Consider the following 17,928-nt stretch of genomic DNA (forward strand, 5'->3'; position numbering starts at 1 on the left):
CAGGGCGGAACCAAACACTCAAAAAGCCCCAGATATAGTCACACGGGACACTTCCCTCGTGCTTGATGCACTGCATCAGGAAAGCCCGGTGAAAATGCAAGATTTCCGGTGCTGTCACGCAACTCTCAGAACCTGCATGCTGAGTTCGCCAGCGGAGCCAACACGGGCGCGAGCAGAGAGGCAGGGAATTCCTTGCTATTCCTTGACCTGGCTGAGATGGATTAAGGGCAATGGAAATATGGCAAAACACATGATATGAGTCGGGGGGGGGGGCATCAGTGTCACAAAGCCATCTCCAGAAGATAAGGAAGAACACAAGAGCTCAAAGAGACACCAGAAGCAAAGAGGGATGATAGGTAGCAAGTAATGGGAAAAACCATTTATTTCTGGTTGATCACAGACTCCAATTTGCTTCCCAGGAGCTTAGACCACATTGCATCAAAAGTGCAGGAATCCTGCGCGTAGCCGTCCCCGGGTGGGTTTGAACCACCAACCTTCAGGGTCGCAGCCAGATGCACTGACCCGTTGTGCCAAGTGCCTGCTAAACATACGAATACAAAGGCACTGACTGCCAGCCAGCGCTGTGTTCGCTCCGTCAATGTCATGGACTGGCTGGCTGCAGAGGCAGCAGCTGGGGGGGGGGGGCGCACCAAGGGAAGAAGGCTCAGAGCCAGGGGAATGGTGGTGGGACAAGAAGGAGTGGTGAGAGGGAGAAGAAGGAGAAGACTAGGAAGAATAGGAAGAAGAGGTGTCAGAAGCAGAAGTGGCAACAGGGTTGAGTGAGCAGGAAGAGTCTGTGGCAGAGAGCAGTGCAGAAGCAGATGCTGGAGAGGAGGGGGGCCAAGAGGCAGAGATCAGGTAAGGTGCTGAAGAAGCCAGGGGGTCTTCCCCTCCTGCTGTGACAAGCTCCTCTCCCCCTGGTCTTCCAGAACATGTAGAGGAATGAAGAGGTTGTAGCAAAGAGAAACACCTTGTGGTGCTGGAGGAAAAGTCTTAGAGAGTCTTCAGTCCAAGGGACCATGTTCAATATAGGAGAGGCTGCGCCAGTGGAAACAGAACTGAGCAGGAAGAGCGAACGGTCTCTTCTGCGTTGCTTGGGGATTATTTGCTGTGATCTGTCATGGGCATTACAGGAAGTGCTTGATAGCATACAGGAGCCCACGGGCATTGGGTTGGCAATCCCTGGCCTACAGCGCCTGGCAGCAGATCTTTTGGGTTTAAGAAAATGTAACTGGGCATTGTGCTGGATCCCAAAGAGATTGCAGCGTCACCTCTGGATAGATCCTTTGTCCGATTTGGAAAGGTCCATCCCAGGGTCTCCATGGTATATCACGACCTCTTTCCTAACGGCCGAAATCCAGCCGTTCTTAGTCACTATTCCTGGGCGAGATCATCCGTGACTTCAAAAGAAGCCACTCTGCAAACGGAGAATCTTCATAAAAAGAAAGGCTCCAGAAGCAAGATTTCGAGTCAGCAAAGAAGGTGAAGGAATACGGGCAGGATGGGTTTTTGTTTTTTGTTTTTCATCTCGGCAACAGATTATATAACACTCTCATAACACACACTTGACTATTCTACAGCTGGTATCTCCAGAGGAACAATCAGGAACAACAACAACAACAAAAGTTATAAGATTCTCTCTGAAGTGTATGATACAGTCCTCATTATTTCTTTTTTTAAAAAAAATCCTCAGGGGCAAAAATAGTGATTTTTTTTTTTTACTTTTGTGGGAAAAATTTCCAGGATAACCACTTCTGTGCTTCCAGGATTCGCCATCCTAGAATATTCACTGTGCCGAAATGGACAAGGCAGAGAAGTGCTATATGGGAAACGAGGAAGGAGGAACACAAAGCAAAATTTCCTGGGTTGTGGGATCAGAAGCAGATTTTTTTCCAGCCTGGTACCATTTTGTGTGTTTAACATGGACCTCCTGCTTTCTCTCTCTCTCTCTCCCCACCCCCCTATGCTTGGCAGTGGCGTCACCCGAAGAGCAGGAAGGAGGACCGCCATGCAGGAAGTTGAAGGAGGATCGCTATTGGCCCAGGGAAAGCACGACCCCACCCGTGACTGGCCAGTCAAAAAGGAAGGCGGGGCACCCATTTGGACTGGCAGGGTGGAAGGCGGGGTGGTCAAGAAGAGGTGGCACCAGAGCCAATGATAGGAGGAGTCAGAGAAATTGACAGGTCCTGGAGCCAACCAATTTGTCCCTATCTTCCTCCTCCTTGTGGAAGGGCAACACGGAGACCAAGGAGGGAACTGGCGGGGTGTAGCACATTATGGGATGGCTGGAATGATAGAATAGAAGAGATCCCATCAATCACCAATCCAGCTCCCTGCAATGCAGGAACATGCACCCATACGGGGATTGAACCCGTGACCTTGGCGCTATCAGCCCCATTCTCTTGATTTAATTAAACTAAAAAGTTTCAACTGCCTTTTGAGCCAACGCGCAATTATGCGTTACCATTTTGGATTTCGTCATGCTGCTATCTCCCTTAGCGGGACATGCTACCTGCTCTTCTGAATATTGCTTTTCATAGGGTAGGGGGCACCGGGAGCGAATTTGCGGAACCAAGAAAGCAGTGGCCCAAAAAGGATTGGGAACCGCTGGGGTAGACAATATACTGAGCCAGGAGGAGAAGTGCTCTTTCTCAGGGCAAGGTTTGTTGCAGGAGTGAAGGAAGGGGATTGCAGTGGGCGTGGTCCGCCCCGGGTGTCACCACTGAGAGGGGTGACAAAATGCCAGGTGGCACTCACCGCGCCTGAGCCAAGCATCTCTCCTGGGAGAGACGCAGTGGCTTGGGCGCACGCAGGCTCCACGCTCCCCAAACGGTCGGCCTGCTGCTTGGTTGGCATCCGTGCCTTTGGAGGTGAAGCCAAACGGTTGGAACTCGCAGCGCCTGCTGTGATTGTAGAAAACGATAAAGGAGAGACATGTTTTGGCACAGCTGGGGCAGAGGAAGGCGTCCAGTTGTGCTGCTGCAGATGCATCATGGCTTTTCATCTCTCTGCGCTCCTCCTCTGGTCACTGCTATCGATGCACAACTTGACTCCCTGTCTACAGGCACTGCGGTCGTCTGCAAGGGATTCCCACACTTCTATGATCTATACTCTCCCATGCCCTGCAATGGGGGCCCCCCAGTGGAGGCGGCTGGATGAGACGGGTAGCAGTGAGATTTGGCAAAGCAACCCCATTTTCTTGAAACCGAAATTGCTTCTTTTTCTATGGAATCGGGTTTTATCCCTCCTGCCCCCCCCCCAAGCATCCTTTTCCGAGGATGCATTGAGCATCCTGGCAAGAAAATACAGAAATAGAAAAGGAGGAGGCAGCTGACATTCTAAACTGCCTCCCAAGGAGCCCGCAACTCTTCGAGCCGCTGTGTAAATAATTTTTCGCTGGAGCTGTCTGGTAGACACTGAGATCATATTCCCAGCGCTCCAGAACCACTTTGCAAGAGACTTTTAAACCTCCAGCTAGCTGCCATTTCAGAAGCGTGTAGGAGGTGAAGCCGGAACGCGCTATATAAAATGCCGACAGCCTCCGTCGAGGGGCAAACTCTCCTCCGATGGTGGGTTCAAAATGCACAGCGACGCAGAAGCCTTTCCCCACTCTCTTTCAAACAAGGATTGGCCAATGCCAGAAACTCAGATATATAAGCTAACCGCTCAGCGGCACCTTAAACATGTTCACCACAATGGAATGCCTGGCCGCCATTATTTTTGCCATGGAATTTATTATAATTATAATTACTTTTCATTTCTATACCGCTTCACAGTTTAAAGAAAAAAATATCTCAAAGCGGTTTGCAACACATGAAAACATCAAACCAAACAAATCCAGAATAAAAAGAATTCAAGCTTCAAAGAAAATATTTCAGATCCTTCTCTGCCATTTTTCTTTCCCCATATTTATCCACCTACTGAATTTATAGAGCTGCCCCATAGCAGATGTACACTAGGAAGGCAGGGTGGTGTAGTGGTTAGAATGTCAGACTAGGACCTGAGAGATCAGGGTTCAAATTCCCACTCAGTCATAGAGCTCACGGGGTGACCTGGGAGTCAGCCACACAGCCTTTTCATCTAGAAACAGACAAAACTGCTCCAAGCCTAAAACAAGTAGAACAATGGGCAATGGATATAGGACATAAAATTGATTTAGCTGTATGGGAGAGATTTAAAATTCACAGCATGCTATGAGATAAAAGAAAACTATATGAAAATGTCATATAGATGGTATTTGTATAAGTCGAAATCTGATACCTGCTGGAAATGTCAAGAGAAGGTACCTTTCTCCACATGTGGTGGTCATGTAAGGTGGTAAAAGCTTTCTGGGAAATGATATATAATGAATTGGGGGGGGGAATGCTGAAAATAACTTTTATTTAAAAGCCAAAAACTTTTCTTTTAGGAATAATTGGTGGAGAGGAACCCAAGGAAGAGAGAAATTGATTCATGAATGCTATTACAGCAGCTTGTATGGTACAGTGGTGCCTTGCTTAACGAATGCCCTGCTTAACGAAATTTTCGCTTAACGAAAGGTTTTTTCTAGCGGAGGTTGCCTCGCTAGACGAATTCGTTTTCGTCTAGCGAATCGCGGTTTCCCATAGGAATGCATTGGAATTCAATTGATGCGTTCCTATGGGCAAAAAAAATTTCAAAAAAAATTCAATGCATTCCTATGGGATTCGCTAGACGAATTTTTTCGTTATAAGAAAAGACCCATGGAACGAATTAAATTCGTCTAGCGAGGCACCACTGTATATGCCCAAAGCCGGAAAGAAGAAACAGTTCCAACAAAAGGAGATTAAAAATGATGGAATATGCAGAAATAGCGAAACTTATCACAAGAATAAGAAATCAAGATGAGAAACTCTTTAAGATTGAGTGCAGAAAATTTATTGATTATTTGAAGACGTATTGCAGACTAAATCATTAGTAGGGTTGAAATAAACTGGTGCAGTAACAGATAACTAAAAGAGAATATAACGGGAAGTTAATAAATAGATTTAAATTGTATATGCAGTAATAAAAAGATATAAAATAAGTAACCGCAGAAAGGAGGGGAGGGAAGTTGAAGAAAATGTGGATTGATGTAAAGATTGTTTATTATTCGGCAAATAGATGTCATATGAAAAATGAAATTTAAATTAAAAAACAAAACAAAAAGGAGAACAGTTCCAAACAGAACTCTCATCAATGATTTTTCACGATTATTGAATGTTCACCAGTGGAGATATTAAAGGGTGTTGGAAACAGGAGAGGGAAGGGGAAGAGGACCCACCAAACAATTGCAAAAAAAAGGAAATGATTTTGGCAAAGCATTAGCAGTTCATGCTGACAACGTGACCCCACTAGAGTTCCTGGCAGCTATTTCCAGCTTAAACCCGGCTTCAATTCTCACACATAAAGCTTCTGAGGCTCAGCAGCCCATCATCCCCAAACAAACAAACAAACGCTAAAAAGGCTGTCCTGAAATGCTCTCAAAGACATCATTGGACAAGCTCCCATTTCGGTTTTCAATGGGGGGGGGAGGAGAGGAAGGAAAAGACACTTTTGCAATAATAATAGATTTTTTTTTTCATTATACCGGTACAAGGCCCAGCAAGCAAGACCCTGCCCACTTCTGTTACTCTCGTTTTTCTCATGTTTCTCATGTGCTCGCATTTACTTAGATCGGGAGGGGGTATACTTTCTCATTTATTTAAATGTGATCAGTCTTAAAGATATAGATAGATCTAGGTGTTGAGAAGCAGTTTACAATGTAACCCCACCCCCCAGTCAATAAATTCACAAATAAAGTACAAAATGCATTCCGCCATTAGAAATCCAGGATCAAAAGAAACCGAACCTTTCTTGGGCTTTCGCTTGTTTGTTTTAAATGCTGCCAAGTCCCTCCGAAGACCCCTGGTGCTTAGAGAGGTGCGACTTGTACGATTTTACGGATTAAATACATGCTCAGTAAGTACCCCTCACTCCAACCTAGCTTTCCTGGTACAGTAGAACATAATCCGTTCCGGAAGACCATTCGACTTCTGAAACATTCGAAAACCGAGGTGGGCAAACGGCGGTCTGCCAATTCAATAGAAAAAGTTTTGAAAAACAACAGATACATGCGGCAGAAGCCGTTAGACTTCTGAGGCACGTTCGAAAACGGAAGCATTTACTTCCAGGTTTTCGGCGTTTGAAAACCGAAATGTATGGCAACGGAGACGTTCGAAAACCGAGGTACAGTGGTACCTCGACAACCGAACGACTCGACTTCCCAAGGTTTCGACTTCCTAAGTCGACAACCCCGGAAGTCTTTTTGCCGTGCGAAATCGCGCTTCGTGCATGCGCAGAATGGGCGCTTCGACAACCAAAGACTTCGACATACGAAGACGGCCCGCGGAACGGATCGTCTTCGTAAGTCGAGGTACCACTGTACCACTGTAACAAATTTAGAATGTAACATCATTTAGAATGATGAACGTACCCCAGAGTGGCGGGGGAAACCCAGCCAGATGGTCAGGGTATAAATAATAAATAATAATAATAATATATGGTTGTTTTCCTTCTTTTTTAGGGCAACATTCAGCGCTGCACTTCCCTTTCTTTCGACAGACGAAACTTCTTCTCCCCTCATCTGCAGTCCTAAGCACGCTCTCAAAATTTGCTCCATGGGATTGGGGAACATCTCTGGGGCAGATATCGGGGGAGCACGAGGTTGCGGGGGGAGGGAGAGGAAACCCCACTTTGCAAGCAGAAATCTGCTTCTTGCAGAATTGCATGCAAGCTGTACATGTTTAAATGTCGTCTTTACTCCTTTGTGGAACCCATAAATGGGGTTCACAGGCAGCCAGATCCAGAACTGCGTAGCTTCAGAAAGGGGCTCCAGACCATAAACTGCTGCTACCTTTGCTTTCAAAAGCTCCCCTGATATTATGAAGGCCTGCAGAGGATTTCCCAGAGACCACCAGCATTCCCCCTTCCTCCATTCAGTCACATGAGTCACCGCCCAGCCGAGATTTGCTTGAACTTTCTGTCATGGCAGGGTAATTCGTTCCAAATTGCTACCATCAGCTAATGAGCAAACAAGATCAACTCAAATAAAGTATCTCTGTCAACAGACAGGGCAGCCTTGATGGAGCCGCTTGGAACTAAAAATAAAAAACCGAGAAAGTCTAAATCTCGAGCTAGAGAAAGCTCTCGGCTCAGGGGCGGAAGGGGGTCCACGTGCGAATCCCGCCTCTCGCAAGGCGGCTTCAGGCAAGGCACTGTTTGCTAAGCCGTGTAAAAATATAAATGGTCAGAGCAGAAGATTTCTGGAATCGGGCATTTTTTGAGGGAAGATGCATAGTAATTCAGTAAGCCAGCAATCTATGCTTTGGGTGAGTGGAAGTTCCATCTGATCATAGGTAGTTTGTCCACCTTTGGTCCCCAACCTGCACTCTGCTCTCACCTGTGGCCCCTAGAAGCTGTCGGCATGCAACAGGGGCCACACTCTGGAAAACGGTTTCGACTGGCCAGGTGAGGGTAGCCGAGGGATCTCAAACCTTCGGTGAGTTAGGGGCTTCCTCTGTGTGTGAAGACAGACTCCGGTAGATAGAGTACACGAGACCAAGAGGGGGCCCAACGGCCAAAAAGGCGGTTTCTGAATGTGATGTAGAGGGAAGTGAGACTCAGGTGGGGCTGGTCCACCTAGGAAGGAAGCTCATCTAGGAGAAGAAAAGCTCTGGCCCTAAATTTCTATTGCTTTGCGGGATAAGAAAAGGCTAAAGAGCAAACCCTACACAAACCCAGAGTTGAGTCTCTAAGACTCCTTGTACGCCTCCTCCTGCCAACTTCTACAGCCAAGCTGGTGCCGAACGTCTTGCTCTGCTCTCCTTTGGACCACATCAGGGAGGCTGATGGGGGGGGGTCTTCTGGGCAGCCCAGGATCCCCGTACACCCTGCCTAAGCTTGTGCCCCGAGGAGGTCGTTTCGGTGCCGCTAACACAGCAAAAACAACCCGGGAGGCAGCAGTTACAAGTCCCCAGTCTCTGCAGCCACAGCGGGTGCTGTGATTCTTCAGCAGTTTGGCTTCACCCCTAGAGGCATACTCCATTGTCTCTCAACAACAAGATCAGTCATCATCATATTTATACCCCGCCCATCTAGCTGGGTTTCCCCAGCCACTCTGTATAGTTTACAGCATATCTACCCAGCCAGATGGGCAGGTTATAAATAGTAAATAATAGTAATAATAACCAGGACCCAGGTGGCGCTGTGGGTTAAACCACAGAGTCTAGGGCTTGCTGATCAGAAGGTCGGCGGTTCGAATCCTGCCCACCTCGCAGTTTGAAAGCACATCAAAGTGCAAGTAGATAAATAGGGACTGCTCCGGCGGGAAGGTAAACGGCGTTTCCGTGCACTGCTCTGGTTCGCCAGAAGGAGCTTTGTCATGCTGGCCACATGACCCGGAAGCTGTCTGCGGACAAACGCCGGCTCCCTCGGCCTTTAGAGCGAGATGAGCGCCGCAACTCCAGACACGACTGGACCTGATGGTCAGGGGCCCCTTTACCCTTTACCTTTATTATTATTATTATTATTATTATTATTATTATTATTATTAACATAATAAAAACATCAAGCATTAAAAACTTCCCAATACAGGGCTCCCTTCTGATGTCTTCTAAAAGTCAGATAGTTGTTTATCTCCTTGACATATGAAGGGAGGGCATTCCACAGGGCAGGTGCCACTACCAAGAAGGCCCTCTGCCTGGTTCCCTTCTAACTTCATTTCTGGCAGTGAAAGAACCAGCAGAAGACCACTGGAGTACCTCAGTGTCTCGGCTGAACGATGTGGGTGGAGACACTCCTTCGAGATACATGCTCTCTCTCACACACACACACACACATACATTAAAAATTGTGAATTTCAAAGGCAAACTGTCTTTCAGTTTGCTTATTGGTTCAGGAAACATGAATTAAGTAGATTCACATAAAAATGCGGACTGAGCAAATTTCTTCTCCATGTGGTTGCATGTGACCCCTAAGGGACATCTATCCTCACCCAGGAGCCCCGGACAGGTGGCCCTCCAACATCTGCTTGAAAACCTCCAACCTCGGAGACCCTGCCACCTTCTGAGGTAGGCCGATCCCCTGCCGAACGGCTCAGAAAGAGGGGCTCGAACCCCTCTTGCTAACAGTGACATCTTGGAGTCACCCCAAGGCTTTCCTTTCCTCTCCTGATAGCCAAGGCCGGCCACACACAACCCCTTCCCACGTCCACAGAGCTGCAATGGAGGACGGCGGAGACCCCCCCTCCGCACCCTAAACCGAGAGTAATTGAAATCTAATCACAAGCCGCGAAACTCCCATTGCTGTTGGCAGCCAAGCTGGCAGCCTGCCCGACGTCTCTATTTTGCTCGTTTTCCTCCACTCCACAATCAGCCCTCGTCGCAACTGAATGGGCTGCCTCTTCGGAACAGCCGCGCGGGTCCATCTTCCCAGGAGAAGGTCGGCCGGGAGCCTCTCTCCGCCACTTCAGAGACAACGTTTGGAGGCTCCCGGCCAAATGTCAGCTCTCCTTAACCTCATCTGCCCGTGCAAACGTCTCCTCCGCTCCAGCCTTCGCCAGCCAGCCAGCACGGGCTTCTGAGCGAGGTCCTCGGGCGGCTCAAACGGGGTGGGCAGCCGGGCAGGAGGGAGGACGAAGGGGAGAGGAGAGGCAGGAGAGAAGAGGAAAGGGCTGTCTCACAAGTCCCATTAAGCAGCACTGCAAAGAGGGAGTGGATTAAAGGAAAGTCATTTCGGCAGGACAACGCAAATGCCTTTTCCCTGTTGTGCAGAAAGGGGGGTGGGGGAGGTGACCTTCAGGTGTGGAGGCCAAATTTGCCTCTCCAGGTACAGATGAGCCCACCTGCCCATTTTTGCTTCTCCCCGGTTTTCCAAGCTTCAGTTCTTTGCATTCCCACATGAGTTTGCAATTACTCTTTCTTTCTTTTTTAAGGGTCATCATAAAAATTCACCCACTTTTTAGTTTGAACTTTTCCCAATTTATAGGTTTGCATGCCATTACCCCCTAATATGGATGTTTTTTTATTTTGCAAAGCGGCTTCCCCATATATAATGCGTTATACATGCTGTTTATTAAATCTGTATACCACCCTCCATCCATAGATCTCGGAGTGCTTCACATCATGGAAATGCAAGATAAAAAACACAAAATGCACAACAAAAACAAGAACAGAAACAAAGCAATAACCCCCCCTCCCACATTTAGTTAGGCATAGGATCCCCTTTGCAAACCCCTACAGAGAGTTGCATGAGCCCTGTGGATTTCAGCTGGTCCCATTTGCATTGACATACGGCAGACATTAACATTTTCTCGCTTCATTTGCAGGCCTTGTATTCACAAATACAGACACCACACCCCGGGGCCTGGCCTTATGTTTTCTACCTACCCACACTGCATCATCGGCTTTGTGCTCTTAAGGCAGGCATCCCCAAACTGCGGCCCTCCAGATGTTTTGGCCTACAACTCCCATGATCCCTAGCTAACAGGACCAGTGGTCGGGGAAGATGGGAACTGTAGTCCAAAACATCTGGAGGGCCGAAGTTTGGGGGTGCCTGTCTTAAGGCAATGCAAACGGTCGCTGGCTCTAGTTTGTGCGCATTTCGCAGCACAACCCGAGGCATGTCTACTCAGAAGTAGAGTACAATGGGGTTTTGCTCCCGGGGAAGTGCCTGAAGGACTGCACAGTCACTGAGTCACACTGCATCAACACTCATGGGCGTACCCGGGATCAAAACGGGGGCACGCCAGCCACGCCCCCCCAAATGGCTGGCTGGTGATTACGTGGCCGGGATCCCCCAGGAGGCGTGGTCAACATCCACGCCCCCCCAGAGGGGAGGGGGCTGTTTCAAGCCGTTGCCAAGGTGGCACACGGAGCCACCCGCGCTTGCGCTTCTGCCTCGCCCGCTCCTTTCCTGGCAGTGGTGACTAAAACGAGGCAACAGCAGCGAAGCTACCTCCGTCGAGGGAAACGTGGACCTGGACCTGGGCTAACTTCAGCCCACACTCCTTCAAGTCACAGCGAGCACAGCACAGAAAGTGCTGCCCCACAATGCTCCGCGGCACCTCATTTGCAAATGAAGTGCCGCGGAGCATTGTGGGGCAGCACTTTCCCTCGACGGAGGCAGTTTCGCTGCCACTGCTGCAGTTTCGCTTCAGCCGAGCAGGCCGAGGCAGAGCACAGCTGGCAGCGTCCCTGCCTGTCGTGCCGTGCTCTCCAGCTGCCTGCTGTGCCTGGCCCTGCCTGGCAGGGCACCGGACCATGGCGGCTGGTATAGTTAAGACGGGCCTGCCCGCTGCGGCAAGATCGTGTACCCGACCGAGAAGGTGAACTTCCTTGACAACAGCGCGCGCCGCGAGCTGTTTTATACCATTTCCCCCTTATTTGCTTCTAGGGGGGCAGCTGCCCCCCCGCCCCGCGCTGGGTACGCCCATGGCTCATACGGATACATGATATGCCAGAGTACTTGTGCACATTATGTGCTTGACAAAAAATAAAATAGAAAAAATAAAATGAAGGACATTGCCATCAAACCCAATGCGTTTTGACTATATGCGATTTGGGCTTTAGGCGCAATCTCCAGAATGCAACCCACGGGCAAGTTGTGGGTCTGCTGTACTTTAGTACACAGTGCAGCTCCTAGCTGAACACGCACCAAATATGGGGGAAGCCATAGAGATTTGGTTAAGCCTGCCAAGGAAATTCTGCACTCACTTCATTTCAATCCAAATTCGAGGTATGCTCCTATTAATTGGTCCACCAGTTAGAAAAGTCGCAACTCCCAACAGCACCAGGGCCAATGGTTAGGGAGGATGGTAATTTATGGACCTAATAGGTATCCATTTGCACATAACAAAATATATATTTTATCAAAGTACAGTGGTACCTCAGTTTATGAACACAATTGGTTCCGGAAGTCTGTTCATAAACTGAAGCATTCATAAACTGAAGCGAACTTGCCCATTGAAAGGAATGGAAAGTGGATTAATCTGTTCCAGACGGTCCGCAGAGTACTTAAACTGAAGCGTTCATAAACTGAAGCATGGGTGTAATTGGTTCCGGAAGTCTGTTCATAAACTGAAGCGAACTTTCCCATTGAAAGTAATGGAAAGTGAATTAATCCGTTCCAGATGGGTCAGTGGTGTTCGTAAACCGAAAATTCGTAAACCGAGGTGTTCATAAACGGAGGTTCCACTGTAGTTGATATAGAAATGAGCAAACCAGTGATATTTTAGGGAGCAGGCTAGCAGGCGGGGCCTATGACTTACAATTCAAAGTGTTGGCGCTGACCTTTAAAGCCCTAAATGGTCTCGGTCCAGTATACCTGAAGGAGCGTCTCCATCCCCATCATTCTGCCCGGACACTGAGGTCCAGCACCGAGGGCCTTCTGGCGGTTCCCTCGCTGCGAGAAGCCAAGTTGCAGGGAACTAGGCAGAGGGCCTTCTCGGTGGTGGCGCCTGCCCTGTGGAACACCCTCCCATCAGATGTCAAAGAGAAAAACAGCTACCAGACTTTTAGAAGACATCAGAAGGCAGCCCTGTTCAGGGAAGCTTTTAATGTTTGATTTCTGTATTTTAATGTTTTGTTGGAAGCCGCCCAGAGTGGCTTCCAACAAAACATTATTATTATTATTATTATTATTATTATTATTATTATTATTATTATTATTTATTATTATATAACCAAATCAGTAATTTTTGATATAACTGTAAAAACTACTCTGAAAAATTATTATTCCAAAAACGAAACCTTCCTCCAATTGTCAATATTAAGAGGATGCCTGCAAGGTTGAACCTTTCCGTAAAAAATCTTACTGACTAGTGATTTAAATTGATTTGATTTAAATCAAATCCACCCTGGCCAGAGCCAAAATGGGCAGAACAATGAATTTCACCTTTATACAGGAGGCTGTTTTCTATACAGGCACCGTTCTCTGCCCTCCAGCCAAGCAAGTGAAAGGGATCGCCGTTTGCAAAAATGCCCAAGGAGGATGCAAAGGAGGACCACGGGTGGGGTGGGGGGTGGGGGTTACTTGAAAGAGAGTCCCAAGGACCAGATAAAGGGGCCACGTATTATCCCAGACTGGCCACCCCACTCCCAGGACATAGACCATGAAATTATTTATTATTATTATTAATTAAATAAATAAATTTATATGCCGCCCTTCATCAAAAGGTCTCAGGGCGGTTCACCGAATAAAATACAGTGGTGCCTCGCTAGATGAATTTAATTCGTTCCACGGGTCTTTTCTTATAACGAAAAATTCGTCTAGTGAATCCCATAGGAATGCATTGAAAAATTTTTTGAAATTTTTTTTGCCCATAGGAACGCATTAATTGAATTTCAATGCATTCCTATGGGAAACTGCGATTCGCTAGACGAATTTTCCATAAAACGAATTCGTCTAGCAAGGCAACCTCCGCTCGAAAAATCCTTTCGTTAAGCAGAAATTTCGTTAAGCAGGGCATTTGTTAAGCGAGGCACCACTGTACAAGATAAAACACAAGTGAATAATTGGACCAAGACAACAGAACATAACCCGCCCCCTTCCATTTTTAAAAGGCTGTAGGATATATGGTGCTGGAGGAGACTCTTGAGAGTCCCATGGACTGCAAGAAGATCAAACCTATCCATTCTGAAGGAAATCAGCCCCGAGTGCTCACTGGAAGGACAGATCCTGAAGCTGAGGCTCCAATACTTTGGCCACCTCATGAGAAGAGAAGAATCCCTGGAAAAGACCCTGATGTTGGGAAAGATTGAGGGCATTAGGAGAAGGGGACGTCAGAGGACGAGATGGTTGGACAGTGTTCTCGAAGCTACGAACGTGAGTTTGACCAAACTGCGGGAGGCAGTGGAAGACAGGAGTGCCTGGCGTGCTCTGGTCCATGGGGTCACGAAGAGTCAGACACGACTAAACGACTAAACCACAACAGGATATTAATCAGGCAAAGGCTTGGTTGAAGAGGAACATTTTCACCTGGTGCCCAAAAGTGTAAAGGTAAAGGACCCCTGGACGGTTAAGTCCAGTCAAAGGCAACTGTGGGGTTGTGGCTCTCATCTCGCTTTCAGGCCGAGGGAGCCGGCATTTGTCTACAGATAGCTTTCCAGGCCATGTGGCCAGCATAACTAAGCTGCTTCTGACAAAAGCAGAGCAGCACACGGAAACGCCGTTTACCTTCCCGCCAGAGCGGCACCTATTTATCTACTTGCACTGCGTGCTTTTGAACTGCTAGGTTGGCAGGAGCTGGGACCGAGCAACGGGAGCTCATCCCGTTGCGGGGATTCGAACCGCTGACCTTCCAATCGGAAAGCCCAAGAGGCTCAGTGGTTTAGACCACAGCGCCACCTGTGCCCAAAAGGTGTATAATAAAGGCACCAGGCGAACCTCACTGGGGAGAGCATCCCACGATGGGGAGTCTCTGCAGAAAAGTCCCCGTTCTTGTGTTGCCACCCTCCGGACCTTTCGAAGGGGAAGGCGCACAAAAGAGGGACTCAGAGGATGAACACAGAGTCTGGGAAGGTTTAGAATGGGGCAGGCAATCATCAAGGTCTTGCGGTCCTGAACCATTCAAGGCTTTATAGTGAAATGCCCTTTTTTCATGTGGTGGGACTGTAAAATGATAAAGAAATATTGGGAAATGATCTATAATGAAATGAAGAAGATGTTTATAATAACCTTTGTTAAAAAAAAAACCAGAAGCGTTCCTATTAGGTATTACAGGAGTGGACTTACCAAAATCTCAAAAGAATTTATTTATGTAGGCAACTACAGCCGCGCAGATATTACTAGCACAGCATTGGAAAGAAGAAGGTGTCCCAGCTAAAGAAGATTGGCAAGTTAAATTAACGGAATATGATGAAATGGCAAAATTGACAATGCAACTAAGAGGAAGAGACGACAATGAATTTAAGGAAGAATGGAAGATGCTTATTGCATATATACAATGTACACAGGTTATACATTAGCAGGTTTTTAAAACTACAGTGGTACCTTGGTTTAAGTACACAATTGGTTCTGGAAGTCTGTACTTAAACTGAAGCGTACTTAACCTGAAGCGAACTTTCCCATTGAAAGTAATGGAAAGTGGATTAATCCATTCCAGACAGGTCCGCTGAGTACCGTACTTAAACTGAAAGTACTCAAACCAAAGCGTACTTAAACCGAGGTATGACTGTACTTGTAATTTTGTTGGTGGCTGTTCTCGAAGCCACCAACATGAGTCTGACCAAACTGCGGGAGGCAGTGAAAGACAGAAGCGCCGGGCGTGCTCTGGTCCATGGGGTCATGAAGAGTCGGACACGACTAAACAACAACAACAAAATTTTGTTATGAATGGATAATGGATGAATTAAATGAGTTTTAAATTTAACTATGGACATGCAGTGTGCTGATAAATGATGGAACCAAGGAAGGGACTAGGGGGGGGGAGTCAATTTGTTTTGTTTTGTTTTTGTATTGCTGTTGTTTTTATTTTGGTTATTTTTGGAAAATTAATAAAATGCATGCATGTGTGTGTGTGTAGGCTTTATAGTGAAATGCAATTCCTCTGGCTGCACCTTCCCTTTGGCCCTCAAAACTATGACAGCTATTCCAGTTTAGGGGATTAGGCAAGCACAATTAGTCTCACTCCCTGTTTCTCCTACACAGGTACAATGCGTTCATTATCCATACTCTGCAGAGGGGAAAATGTCAACTCGTGGTGTGTGGGTTTTTTGGGGGTGGGGGGGTGGGGAGGTTGCATTAAAGGCATCGCTGCTAAATGCCTCGCCGGATTGTCGGAGGTGGCAATTAAAAGGTTCTCCCAGGTCTTTCACACAGTTGGACAATGTGGGTTATGGCTGTCCGACCCCAGCCAGAAGCAGTCGGGTGATCTGGGTGGCCAGAGCCCTAAACTCGCCAACAAGAAAGGGCCGTCTCTGATATTATTAGTACTTTATTCATTTGTATAACCTCCTTTCCCCCAGACCTGGCCGCCTCAAGGAGGCTTACGCAAGCGACGCAGTTCAGAAAGCTAAAAGCGTGCAAAGGATAATCGCTAAAAAGCAATTCGGCTCTAATAAAATTAAATCAGTATTTAAAAAACAAATCTATTAAAATACAGAAAATAAAAACAGCACAACACTATTAAAAGCCCTTAAAAAACAGTTCCCAAAAGCCTATTTTGTGGTTTTATAGTTTGATTGTGAACCGCCCTGAGATCTCCAGGTATAGGGTGGCATATAAATTCAATAAATAATAATACCGTATTGGCCCAAATATAAGCCACACGCAAATATAAGCCACACCTTTAAAATTCGGGGAGGGGGGGACAATACCTCAATATAAGCCGCTCCCTTAAAATTCTGCAGGCACTCACACCCGTTCCATTTTACCGTATGTCTGTTTCAGCAGCGATATCGTAAAAGCCAATTTTTGTAAGGTCGGTCAGAATTTGGAAAAAAAGTGAAGCTTATATTCAGGCCAATATGGAGGGAGTTGGTCTAACTTCACTAGAAAGGGAGTTCCAAAGTTGTCTGGGAGGAGCCACCACCGAGGAGGCCTTCTCCCATATCAGTCTCTACAGCCACAGGAGGCGCTGTAACCTTCTAACAGCTTGACTTCACCCCCAAAGACACACTCCTCTGTTGTCTCCTGAGACAGACAGCTGCCAGCAGAATTTATTGTTGCCCGTGTCTATTTATTCAAATACCGCTTTTCCCACAAGCAAATCTGGGCTCAAAGCGGCTCACACAAAATCAAAATATAAACACAGCCAAACGACTGATACTGATGAGCTGGAAAGATGAATGTACAGCTCCATTTAATCTGAGTTTTTATACTGGGTGCCAAATGGCTCCTTAAAACAAGGCTACAGTCGCCAAAACGCAATGTCTCGTTGCCCACGAAGTCTTGTTTTTCGAATAATGGACTGAGTGAGGTTGATTCTCAGCTAGTTCAGAGGACAACCTTCAACGAGGTTAAGAGTTCTGAAGACTTAAAAAAAAGAAAAGTCGCTTGATCCAGGGACAGCCCACATATGTATTGGCCTATTCCGGCCTCTTTTTCTTAATGCTGCTCAGGCTGCACAGAAAAAGCATTTTCCAGAAAAATTGGTTCCGGAAATTCATTCCGATTGTGCAGATAAAATATAACGGATGGAATTCTACAGGATGGGGTGTTAGTATGTGAAAACAGCTCAGATCCCAGGATCCCCAGGTGGTGATGACAGGCACCCTCCTGGCACCCGGGCATCTTCTTCACTTGGTCACAAGTGGTCGAAGGCCAGGTGCAAAATGCACCTGGCACCTGGCTAATTTCGAACACTGTTGGTACCTAGATTATATATCTGAGTCTCTAACACTGTGTACCCCTGTGCTGCGGGAAGCTACACTTCAGTTGACTTTCTGCCTGTCACAGTAGAGTGTGTCGTTTTACAGGGTGAAACTTAATTTTTGCAAACTTCTTCAGGTCTTAAAATTTTGGGGGGTGTGAGGAATTCAAATCTGCTATTATTTTTGTGATTGGACAACAGTTAGCTTGGCTGGTCTATGTCTGATGAAGAAGCGCTGCTTTTGGAAAACCAAGGAAATTTAATTTTACCTTCTGAAAATGTCGGGTAATGCTAACTAATAATAATTAATCATAAACATAATGAATAATATATAATGTAACTGCAAGTACTTGGAAAGCCAGATAGCTTCGTCGGCAGAACAGGAGACTCTTAATCTTAGGGTCGTGGGTTTGAGTCCCACGTTGGGCAAAAGATTCCTGAATTGCAGAGGGTTAGACTAGATTACCCTTGTTGTCCCTTCCAACTCTACGAATTTTAATGATTTCTATGCAATTTTATACATACAGTGGTACCTTGGTTCTTAAACTTAATCCGTTCCAAAACCAAAGCGTTCCAAAACC

General features: G+C 46.9%; 1 protein-coding gene across 3 annotated transcripts in view; it reads right to left on the bottom strand.

The window, feature by feature from the left end:
- Positions 1–17,928, bottom strand: part of LZTS3 (leucine zipper tumor suppressor family member 3) — a 69,491-nt gene that overhangs the window by 42,662 nt on the left and 8,901 nt on the right. The window lies entirely within an intron of this gene.

Source organism: Zootoca vivipara, chromosome Z1 (genome assembly GCF_965207765.1).
Source record: "Zootoca vivipara chromosome Z1, rZooViv2.hap1.1, whole genome shotgun sequence".
NCBI lineage: Eukaryota > Metazoa > Chordata > Lepidosauria > Squamata > Lacertidae > Zootoca > Zootoca vivipara.